The sequence below is a fragment of the Diabrotica undecimpunctata genome, chromosome 8 (assembly GCF_040954645.1).
Source record: "Diabrotica undecimpunctata isolate CICGRU chromosome 8, icDiaUnde3, whole genome shotgun sequence".
NCBI lineage: Eukaryota > Metazoa > Arthropoda > Insecta > Coleoptera > Chrysomelidae > Diabrotica > Diabrotica undecimpunctata.
Window position 1 is genome coordinate 5699491 of NC_092810.1, and position 13000 is coordinate 5712490.

At 33.9% G+C, this 13000-nt stretch overlaps 1 protein-coding gene across 1 annotated transcript in view; it reads left to right on the forward strand.

Annotated features, from left to right (window-relative positions):
* The first annotated feature begins 5728 nt into the window (after positions 1 to 5728).
* Positions 5729 to 13000, forward strand: part of LOC140449201 (protein Wnt-5b-like) — a 314387-nt gene continuing 307115 nt past the window's right edge. The window contains exon 1 of the mRNA XM_072542370.1: positions 5729 to 5993. The gene's annotated coding sequence lies outside the window, so the exon portion shown is untranslated. The remainder of the gene's footprint in view (positions 5994 to 13000) is intronic.

A 13000-nucleotide genomic window follows, 5' to 3' on the forward strand; every position in this document is an offset into this window, starting at 1 on the left:
ACATTTTTTACAAGATCAGACCTTAGTCTACAGCTTAGAATCCGAATGATCAGATGTTACGTTTTTTCTCTCTTACTGTATGGCTGTGAAAGTTGGACAATGGACTCTGAAACAGAAAAAAGAATAGATGCCTTTGAGATGTACATATACAGACGATTGTTGAGAATTCCATGGGTACAAACAGTTACTAATGTTGAGGTACTTCGTCGCATGTGTAAACAAAAATAATTACTAAGAATAATCAAAGAGAGGAAAATGCAATACTTGGGTCATGTGTTGAGAGGCGAAAGATATGAATTACTTCAAGGTATACTGGAAGGAAAAGTACAGGGCAAAAGATCAGTAGGAAGACGCCAGAACTCGTGGCTGAAAGACCTGAGGAGATGTTTCAACCGCTCATCCGCAGAAATCTTTCGCGCAGCAGTTTCCAAAACTGCAATTGCCATTTGGATCGCCAACCTTTGAAAGGAGACGGCGCCATGAGAAGAAGAAGGTTGAACAGGTACTAATTATAATAGGAGAAGATTCAGATTAGTTACCGAGACACATAAATTTAAATAAAAAGAAATATGTTTCCAAATAGCATGCGATATATAATGTAGAGTTTCAAAGTAGTACTTTTTGTTTATTTACGTGTAAATTTTTCTTGAGCTTTCAAATATTTAAAACAATTACTATATTCTCTCTTTCTGAAATTTTCTTTCCTTTTTTTTATCGAATTTTTTCTTATTTCAACATAACTTTTTCATTAGATATAATAATCGTACGAAACTAAAGATTTAAGACAAACAAGGCTGAGCATTAAGATTTTTTTAGATACCCTACTAAATAAATTTCCAGTGTCAAACTACTAAGCTCTATTATTTTTATCATAGCTGTCCTATTTAGATAACAAAACACTTTTAAAATTAAAAAGCACTATGATTCAAAACCGGACCTTTAATATTACCTTGTGAGCAAACTAATAATAATAAAAAGACCACTTGGATGTTTCAACGATAATCAAAATCTGTCATAAAACAACTTTCAAGCCCTTTTAACCTAGTTCATTGCACTAGGCTAGGACCACACAGGGGTGGTTTTCGGAACCCTCTCTTTAATAAAATTTATATTCAGATTAGAGGGCTGTGGGTTGCATTCATCTTTTGTTCAAGCCATAATATACACTGTATTTTATTTCCAAATTATCCGCGCCACAGCATCGAGAAGCCCTAATTATTAAATCCTTTGTTGTATTTTGAAGCACGACATCAATTTTTGATACAAATTGGCTTTCAGATAAGATATACAGGGTTGACTGAAAGTTCAAACGTATAGGTTTAGATATTAGAGAGTTATTGAAGAGGTGTTTTGTGTCCTCATGTAATAAAAGCACCTTTATTGTGACATCACGCATGCGCAGTTTTGCATCCTTTATTATTGTCCTTTATTTTTGTCCTTAATAAAATACGCCTGTATTTAAAATTAAATACAGGACAGAGAACTTTTATTTAAAGAACTTTTATCATATTTGACGATAACATTCCTCGTCTCAATATAAAAATCAGTAAAAAAGGTTTCGTTTTTGATCACACTTGGTCATAAAATATTTCTTTGTCGTATTTAAATCGCTTGCAAATTCATTAGAAAAACAGGTATTAATATTTATCAAGATGTGGGTCAGTAATGTTTATTGTTTTCGTAACTCTTAAAAGGGTAATAAATCTTTCAGTTTTTTTGTTTTATATTATGCATTTATTTCGTGAATATACGGCAAAAAATGGTTTATTGAGAAAGAAATTACCCACTGTATGAAAATACGTTAAAATTTGTTAAAGAAGTTGAAACCGACGAAAGATTGACGGTTCTTCGCTATTCCTTATAGTCCAAGATCCCAGAGTGATCAGACATAACTTATTTTCACACAGATGAAACCTTAGTGTCTGAGTAGCGTCTCGTGTGCTTTGAATACCTGCGTATTTATGAAACTTGCTGAGTGACACCTGAGCAGGTACCAGGTGAGAAAGTTAAGTAAAAATAAGAGCTATTTAACTTAAATTTACATAACTGATTTTTATACATATTTTGTAGAATATTATTTTGAAAATACTGTAATAAGTGTCAGACACTTGTCATGGACCAGAACTTTTGTCAGACGCTTTAAAGCTCCACTAAAATTAAATGAACTTTACTTACTTTTACATGTCTGATTTTTAAATATGTTATTAATGGAACTTTAATAAAGTTACATTTAATCAGCCAGACAAATTAAAATGACCAAACATCCCTCAAACAAAAAAATTAGTTAACCAGAAATGGTTAACAACCAAACTCAACATGACTTTGAAGAGCTTCTTTACGAATCGGATCTAAACCTTTTCGACGAAGAAGACCCATTATTTTTACCGCCAAAATCAGATAACTACAATTCTGACTACATAAATTCTTCAGATAACTCGGATACCTCAGAAGAAACCTCAGAGATTCTCTCGGAGTCAGTATTATCCCTCTCATCGTCACTAACACAAGAAACATGTTCGTCTCGTAGACGTAGATCAGAGTAGGTTGTAGTCGTGGTGCCAGAACAAGAGTAAGACGTAGTGGAGGTCGCCGTAATGGTACTCCAGTACCACTACCAGTTTTAACTGATGCATAGACAGGTAATTTCTCTCCCCTAGAAAGACCCCTTTATCAACCAAGGTATAAAGATGTGGATTGTCAGTTAAGGACTCTTGAAAATGTTTTAAGCAATATATTGATTACCGCATATTGGAAACCATGACTGTACTCTTGAAAGAAAAGGAACATAAATGAAATTGACAAGTAAAGAGTTAAAAACATTCATTGGTGTCCTATTCGTTATGAGTGCTACAGAATTTCCGAAAACTAGAACGTATTGGTCGAGAAAGTATGCTGTCCCGATCGTCAAAAATCTTATGACGCAAACCCGATTTTTTATAATCAGAACATTTCTAAAGGTTGTTTTTGATGATGAAATTGATAACCAACAAAGAGTAAACAAAATTTGGAAAATCTTACCTCTGTTTAACAGTATATTAAATGGTTATCATGCTCAAATAAGATTTGATGATATAAGTATAGATGAAATGATAATACCTTTCATTGCGATCATTGCGGCATTCGTCAATATTGCCCAGGAAAACCAAATCCTGTTGGTATTAAGATTTTTGTACTTGTCAATCACAATGGGTTAATATGCGATATGATAGTATATCAGGGTGATTCAACATCCTCAGAGGTTACAGCACAGAAATATAGCTTGGTTGAATCAGCAATTCTTAGTTTGTGTGAATATCTTGTTCCCGGTTATCACATTTACTTCGATCGCTATTTTACGACAATAAAACTTGCTGATGTATTACTAGAAAGAAGTTTCCACGCAACAGGTACGATTATAAACAAGAGAGTCCTTCGGAATTGTATCTTTTCTCCAGAAAAATAGTTCATGAAAAATCCAAGAGGTACATCTGAAACAAAGGTTCGAGGTGATAGAAGAATTGCCATAACTCGCTGGTTAGACAACAAACCTGTTACGATTCTGTCAACATACCATGCTGCTAACAACCCAGATTAATGCAGAAGATGGTAAAAACGTAAAAAGGAATACGAAACGGTTAATAGACCTGAGGTGATCAAGAACTACAACCAGATCTTGGGTGAAGTTGACCTTGTTGACAAAATGTTGGCAGTCTGTCCGGCACGAGCACGTATAAAAAAGTGGACAATTCGTTTCATCAGCCATATGCCAGATTTAGCAGTTTACAACTCTTGGTGTCAATACAGGGCAGTACAAAAGAAGAAACATGTACCAGCCAAAACATTCCTCAGTCTTCCGATTCTGAGACCTGCAGCGACTACGAAGACCTGGAGCCAAAACATAAATAACGAAGATTCGAAATTCAACCCATACCTGCCGAAGTTAAATGTCGTCATAAGGCTGAACATTTAGTGGTCTATGCTGATAAACAAGATAGATGCAGAAAGGTGAATTGTAAAAATACTACAACTGCATTTTTTATAAAATGTAAGATATTTTTATGTAGTATACGCAAACGAAATTGTTTTTTACAGTTTCCTACCAAAGACTAAGTTCTAATACATTGTTCTGTGTAGAAAAATAATGAACAATAAATGATTGCTTAAATATGAGTATTTATTTTACTGTTTCTTTCTTATGTTTAAGTTTATTTTGGTAACAGATAGACCCAATGTCATACATATGTGACATTGAGAAAAGCCAGATTTTCCATTGCATATTTTTTTGCCATTTTTTGCTCTAAGCAGCAATCAAATAAAAGGTTAAAAACCCAAAATAGTTTGAAAATATTTAAAAAAATACTCTAGGTCTCAGTAGGATATCTTAAGAAGTTTATATAGACATGGAGGTGACAATTTCTTTAAGAATATGTAGGGAAGGTCATTAGGCCAGCAGCTGTGTTTTTACAGGATTTGAGTGCAGATTGGTAACTTGCCAAACTTTTTTTTAAGGTTTCTGCCCGAATCTTTGCTGTCTCTTGATTGTCAATGATAACCTTTTGGCTAAAAAAGAGATTGAAGAATTTGAGGTTATTTTTTTTGCCCTGCATTTGTCCCCAATTTTTTTCCAAACTTGGTTTGGGCTAGTATTTTCATTTATGGAGGAGATATATTGTCTAGATTTGGCTCTTGGCTGGAGCAACTATTGACTTCCTTAATCAAACGTTTCCTGATCGACTGATAAGTACACATGGTACAATTAAATGGCAAGCTAAATCCTGTGACTTGTTCCTAACGATTTCTTTTTTTGGTGTTTTCTCAAAGAAAACATTTATAGGCATCAGTTTGAAAGGGCCACCAACCTAATCAAATTAAGGCAAAAATATTTCATTTCTCTGCAAGCATTACACCAGTCCTACTCCAAAATATGAGGAAAAATCTGTATGACAGATTTGGTTACTGTTTAACACAAGGAGGTGGAATATTTGAGCCCTTAATTCATTAATCTACTTTCCTAATTTTTATTTTTTGTTAGGTACATTTTACGAAAGTTTGTAGGTTCTTAATTAGGTAGTATTTTTTATGTTTCAGTTTGGAAGAATTGTTTTTTTTTTATTTAAAAGTTCAAACGATTCTTATTCTGATTTTTTTTTCTTTCTTGTCTTATAAGCTTTGTCCATAAAATTTGTACAATTTCCAGTGACAATAAAGCATATTACTTATTTACTTACTTATTTATTCGTATTGCTATTAAGGCTAAGGAATTAGTTTTAAAGCATTATAATAAAAAATATACTCTAGAGATGGGATTGCAATAAATCTTAATTCCTATGGTCAACAAAACAATGTCGTTATCTGTATATTAATTGTCTATAATTAATTACAATTTTTGAATCATATTTTAATCTAAAATACGTTTTAAATTTGTTCCTAACTAATGTAGAGTATTGAAATATAAGCTGCTATTGGGTTAGACAGTCATCTACCTGCCCAGCGTTTTAAACTCGTCATTAAAGAACATTATTTCCTCGTTTTCTTTCTGACGATTACGTTTCTTCTTGTCTTCAAATAATTTTCAGTTATTATAATGTGATTGCGTCTATTATAGCACGTAGTAGCTTATTATTATAATTCAGTCACCCCTTATCCTCCCCTATGCATCCACCATCCAACCCATTCTTCTTCGTGAGAGAGTGGGCTCTGTTAGCCTCTTTCTAGCATGGCTCAACTCTCCATTCAGTTTTCAGTTCTCTCTTGATGCCCGGCATCGTGCCTTCACCGGCTCGCGAACCATCTCTTTGATCTCGGTCGGCTTTGGATCTCGGTAATCACGCGCCGCTACGGTGTTTTTGTTCTTCTTTTTCGACTGTCGGTATCTTTTAAGGGACGACGACCGGTGGCTGGACGGTAAGGTGGTTAATTTTAAGACATAATGTTGAAGAGGGTGATGGATACATTCATAGTGATTGGTGAAACTTAGTGTCAGGGATTTGTAATTAAATTATGGATTAAAATTGGTAAGAATCTATCTATATATAATGCGTTCATATGTAAACGATATTTAGTATTTTGTACTAAATTACCATGAAATTAAATAAAATTAACTTTCCATTGGAAATTTAAAATATAGTTAATAAAGTGTGTTACATAGTCGATATAAAACAAAAATAATATTTGATATACTTGACTGACTTTTAACCGAAAAAATAATTAAAACTTTTAAATTTTTACCTAATTAATATTCTAATTCGGAATCAATATTTCGCTGCTCGATTAATAGTAGATCGATTTATAAAAAAAGAATGATCAACTTAATTTGACAAATTAAAAAGTAGCTTGACAGTTTTATTTTAATTATGGAATAAACTATGAAAATAATAATTAAATTTATACTTGGTTTGTAGAAGGCCAAGTAGACGTGTTTTTCCAAATTAATTTGAAATATTTGGTAGCCGATTATCCATTCACGTTTAATACTAAAATTAATAAGTGTTGTTGTTATTTATATAGGTAACAATTTGTATTTAATGACATTACATTAAAGAGTTTATAAACTTACATTTAAAGAGTTTATTAAAACTGAACAAATCAAGACTAATATCTTAATATATTCCTAAACAAAATTCTTCATGAAACAGAAACTGCAAATTGAAAAATAAGATTAGTAAAGAAGAGTTTATAATCTTATATAATGTCCCACAAATGCTGCAATTCTTTCACATGAAAAAGCCCTCTTTTAGAAAGAATTTTTGGTTTTTCAATTGCACCAACAACGTCATCCCAATCGTATTTTCCAATATGTGCTTTATCTGGCCACTTTCAAGACTTCAAAGATTTCTGCATCTCTTCTTCATACTTAAAGATTACATATTCACAAACTTTTTTGACAATTTGGTTAAGGCCTAGTTGCCGAAAATTTCGTCAGGTCTTCTCATCAATATTATTACAGAACATTTCAAATTTCTTCTCGCGTTCTCGCTATCTAAATATCTTTTATTTTCTTCTACAATATCTTGCAAATCAAAATCATCACTACTTTATGATATACAATCAAAACTGTTCTTTTTCTTATGTTTTAAAAAGTTTACTGTAGACCTTCTTCGTTTAGCTTTCGGTATGGCCTTTGTTCATATTTTTTTTTCAATTTCTTCCATTTTTTCTTTCTCATCTTGTTCTCTTGTTCTTTTTTATAAAATAATCTTTGCAGGTGACTAGTCTTTTTCGTTTCTTCCCAGAATTCTGTGGTCTTTTATATTTTTTCATCATTTGTAACAACAATTTCTCAAATGATTTACGAATTTGTAAAGAACATCCAATTGGCGAGATAGGGCTTTCCTTTTCTACTTAAACTTCGTTTGCGGAACTAGCTTCTGTTCTTTTAACCATTGCAAAGGTAGAGACATAGGTTTCTGCCTATTCTGTTAGGATTAAAGCGTTCGAGACATCTGATTGTACCGTATCTGAAGAAGTGCGGGATGCTTGTTGCCTCACATTTGAATAATTGTAGTCTTCTTGATTTCCAGTGGCTATAACGGGATTCGCATCTGCTTGTAGTGCTGCTGAAAATGTAGGCCTACTGTCTTCTAATTGTACTGTGGCTGAGGAAGGGATAGTTACTAAGTGTTGGACATTCAAAGAAGCAGTGGCTTCCAAGTGTACTGTAGTGGAATTGGGAAGATTATTTTTATACCTAAGCAAATAATCTTTTTTGAATATTGATGTAGGGATTACATCTCTGTTAGGATCTTGTTGATCTAGCTTGTGCTAGCTTGCTTATCATTTGAACAAATATTTCTTTAGGAATTTTTTTGCGAGAATTTTCACTCTGTCACTTACTAAATGCCTTGTCCCAACTATTTTTCAGACCTTTAAAGACTGACACATCTAATGGTTGCAATAAATGTGTCATGTGTGGAGGTAACTTCATAATAGTCATTTTATTTTTTTGTGCTAACTGAATCAAATCTGTAGACACATGGGTAGAATGATTATAATAAATTAATAAAACTGGTCTCTCCTTTGTAATATTAAGTAAAAAAAACATCTCTAAACCAATTAAAAAACAAAGTAGTTTCCATTTAACCTCGAGACCTTGTAGAAACTGCAGTTTGGATATTGTATTCTTATTAATCCAATTATTCATTACGTATTTACATTTAAATACACAGAGGAGAGGTATCATTTGACAATCAGCAGAACAACACAACAAAACAAACAAAACAGACAGAAACTGGTCTTCAGTATGCTTTTTGTACCAATTGGACCAACGACCTTTGTTTTACTAGGGTCATGACTACATGACGTCTCGTTGCAATAACTATCTGTTCTGGTTTCCTCTTAAGCTTTAGATCTTCCACAGTTTTTGTTAATTAGTATTTATATTAGTATATATTAGTATATTTTGTTAATAAGTACTAATATAAGTATTATAGATGATCCAAGGGTTCACCTGATTGCATGTAACGTGTTTAATACTACTGGTCTCTTTATTGACAGATGGTGCCTAGTTTTAAATGATCTAAATCAGTCAGGACCTGGTTTCTGGTCTTTAAATCTACTCTTGATATTATTCTGTCTCATATACAGTTGTACTAAGTTTTCCTGGATACTTCTTCCCTGGATAGGCCAAACCCATTTTTGTCCATAATTTCTATACAATCTGCAATTTATTTTTCCTCAAGAGACGACAAATATGACTGATTTTTTATACAAAAAAGTAGAAGAAGATATAGATGACACCCAGTTTAGATTCAGAGGAGGACTAGGAACGAGAGAGGCTCTGTTCGCTTTTAACGTTCTCGCACAAAGACGACTAGATATGAACCAGGATCTCTATGTCTGCTTTATAGATTATCAAAAGGCTTTTGATAGAGTACAACATTAGAAACTCGTAAAACTGTTAAAAGAAAAGAATGTGGATAGTCGAGATATACGGGTTATTGTCAATCTGTACTGAAATCAAAAAATCGGTTGCCTGTAAAGTCGGTTTTACGGGCGAAGATTTTACGTGACAACGTCTTTTTCTCGGTAGAATATTTATTGATATGAATATTATTAAATTGCACAATAGGAACAAGGAATTAAATGAAAATAAGAATTGCACAAATTTTAACTATAGAAATATATTTTGTTTACTAAAACATTGTACATGTAAACTCAGTTTCTCAACTTTTGTGTCAATCTAACAATTAATCAATCAATCATAGGTGAACTTGTATTATGACGCTTTCTCGGTTTTCCAACGCCAAGAACGCTCGAGAAAGACAGAGACACAAGCACGCACCAATTCAAGGCGCCTAATTCTCTAGTGCTGCGCGCGCAGCGGACCGATCATGTTTGAGTGGGAGAGAGACGCAAGGCATTCGCCGGTCCGGCGGGCCTCTCTCTCGTTCGGTGACTCATCGTAACAGACGTCAGCGGGCGTTACACTTTTTCATGAGTGACTCCGAGCCACAACCTAATTTAAGACGTTGTCACGTCAAAAACAAAGGTTAGAATCGAAAATGTCGATACAGAAACTATAGAAATCAAAAGAGGTGGTAGACAGGGTTGCGTGCTGTCCACATTGTTATTCAATCTGTACAGTGAAGCTATTTTTAAGAAACAATACCAGAGAAACAACAGGGTATATCAATAAACGGAAAGATCTTAAATGACATAAGATTCGCAGACGACACCGCTGTTTTTGTAGACAGTCTAGAATCACTGCAACGCTTAGTAAATAGATTACATCAAGTCAATATAAGATATGGACTACAAATGAACGTTAAGAAAACCAAGTGCATGATTATTTCTAAGCAACATATAGTAGGAAGGCTAGATATCGAGGAAAAACAAGTAGAAAGAGTGAATAACTACAAATATCTGGGAATCTGGGTAAATAAAAACAATAATCAATGTAGAGAAATAAGGACACGCATTAAAATTGCAAGACAAGTATTTATAAAAATGAAAACAATTTTTGTTAATGGAGACCTTCCTCTTGGACAGAGGATAAGAGCCTTAAGATGCTACGTGTTCTCGACTTGCACTCGGAATGGAAAGCTGGACACTAAAAGACTACAAAAGGATTGCGAGGTCATAAAGCACGTCAAAACTAGAAAGCTGGAATATTTAGGATGCAAGGTAACATCAAGGGTAAAAGGTCCATAGGAAGACGAAGAATTTCCTGGCTAAGAAAGAGAATTGTATAGTTGCAGCTCAGTAGATCTTTTCAGAGCAGCCGCCAATAAGGTACGGATAGCTGTGATGATAGCCAACCTCCGATAGGAGAAGGAACTACAAGAAGAAGAAGCTAACTTACCTTACTCAGACATCTTACTGACTCACCAAGCTCTCTCACCTCAGACACTCACCTCACTTACTCACTCAACGTCGCTCACTCACTTCTAAATGCCTATAACTCCATCGATTTTGCTCGGATATGCAAACATAAAAAACGCAAAATAAAACCCTCGGCCCCCTCTTAAGCGTCATTTTTACTTAAAAAAAAACTGTATTCAGTACCATAAAAGTTAGATTTTTAATTTTTATAGATTTCTGTAATTACAGCGCCATCTATCACGAATCCAAAAAATGTTCAGATAAAACTTGTTTCCTTTTTCAGGTAAAATCCTAATATAAAAAATGGAGGTTTCTATTTAAGATTTCAAAGTTGCACGACTCCCCGCATGGAGCATGGGAGAGGGTCTCGTTTGGTGTCATTCAATAGAATTTTGAACAATATTGAAAAAGTGTTTTTCAGTTTTTTGATCCGATGTTTAATTCGCAAAATATTCGACCGTCTTGCTTCTTTTAACACACTTTGAATAACGGTTCTTTTTATGTAGATATATATAATGATGTAGGCTTTTGCATTTATTTTCAAATATTAAAGTATAAAATGTAAATATTGCTAACTAAAATTATATAAATTTGTTGTGTTAACAACTTGTTTGAGTGTAAAATAATGATGATTGCTTCTCTCTCTATAACATACTAAAACTACTTCTTTTTTTACTGCCGAAACGATTTTATAGCCAACTTCTGATTTACGATATTATAGGACAAACAAATAGGGACTCAGTTCATATATCTGGAATATGAAGTATATATTTATTTTTAAATAGCTATGCTGTAATAAAAGTTTTAATTAAAATGGTGTGAAATAGCTTGAAATACGATCAAATAAAAAAACACTCTAAATCTATAAATCAAATGGTGGATATTAAAAGGTGGAAGAGAAGGTGTATTCGGGGCAAATAAATATATTATATTATGTCTGTATATATATATATATATATATATACAGGGTGAGTTTTGTATAACTCCTCATCTTTTCCAAGCATGGAGAATATCATTGCCTATATTTTTTCTAAATAAGTTTTTTGGATGTCTTGTACCATAATGAAATTATTGACCAATGTCACACTAAAAATCACCCTGTATATATATATATATATATATATATATATATATATATACATAGCGTCAATCACGTAATTAACCCGAGATGAATGTGCCCAAGCAGTGATACTGTCGGAAGAAGTTTGGAGTTACCGAAGAATTGGTCGTCGGTTTAATGTGTCCCACACATCCGTCTCACGGGTGTTAGAAAGATTCCTCGAAACAGCGGATCATATTCGCAGACCAGGGCAAGGACGAAACCGGGTAACTACCCCTATTCAAGATCGATTTTTAAGAATTTCTGCTCTCCGACAACGTTTTGTAATACATCGAAATCTACAAATTCAGCTTCGAGACGTGCATGCTATACAAATTAGTACTGAAACTGTTCGCCAGCGACTTAGGGAATACAACTTAATACCTAGGATTGCCGCCCGAGGTCCTATATTAACTGCAGAGCATCGAAGAAGGAGACTACATTTTGCCAGAGAACACGTTAATTGGTTAGAGGCTGACTGATAAAACGAGTGCTATTTACTGATGAATCCCGATTTTGTTTGTACAATAACGACAGACGTGTTCGTGTGTTGCGACGACCCAACGAACGATATGCTCAGTGTAACTTCTCACACACCACATTTTTTGGTGGAGGATCCGTTATGGTGTGGGGTGGTATTTCTTTGACCGCACGGACGGACCTAGTGGTCATACAAAATGGAACTATTACAGCTGAAAGGTACATATTGGAGATTTTGGAGCAGCATGTAGTACCATTCGCTCCTTATATCGGTAAAAATTTCTTACTAATGCGAGATAATGCCAGACCTCACGCTGCACAGATCGTCAGAAATTATCTAGAAGAGGTAGAAATTAACACTATGGAATGGCCAGCACATAGTCCGAATTTAAATCCGATTGAAAATCTCTGGGATAACCTTGGTAGGCGATTAAGAGCGACACCGATCCAACCAAACAACTTACAGGAAGTGGGAGAGAGGCTGATCCAGATTTGGAGAGAACTAGACCAAAATGAAATACGGCAATTAATTTTAAGTATGGGCCAACGATGTGAGGCTGTTATACGTAGTAGATGTGGAAACACTCGTTATTAAGACTTTTTTCATATTTTAGTTTACTTTTCTTATCATTATTTTATTAGAATTTTCCGTTTTATTTTTTTTCTCGTGTACTTCAATATTTTCTGATGATTAGACAAATTTTTATAATTACCAATAAAATGTAGAATAAATCTGGTGAAGTTTTATTTTTTATTCTTTGCCTGTTTACAAATAAAATTGATTTTTGAAGTGGTGCTTTAATTTCTTGGAGAAGTGTATATACATATTGTTAAAGACTGCAAACATCGGCAACGCAGCTTACCAGCCAGATGGTCCGTGCCGAGGTGGCGTCTTAAATTCAAAATTCAACAGAGAGAGACCTTCACCGACCGCCGTGGTGTGAAGACACATTTTTATTCGTATTGTAAATTTAGTAAATAAACCCCTTATGCGTAAGCGAATGCGTTTTAATTCGACCAAATAAAAATAATATACAGTCCACTCAGTTCATATACATAGATTGATCCATCGACCGGATATCAGTAATCAGCATAAACGTTAAAATCAAAGTGATTTGATAC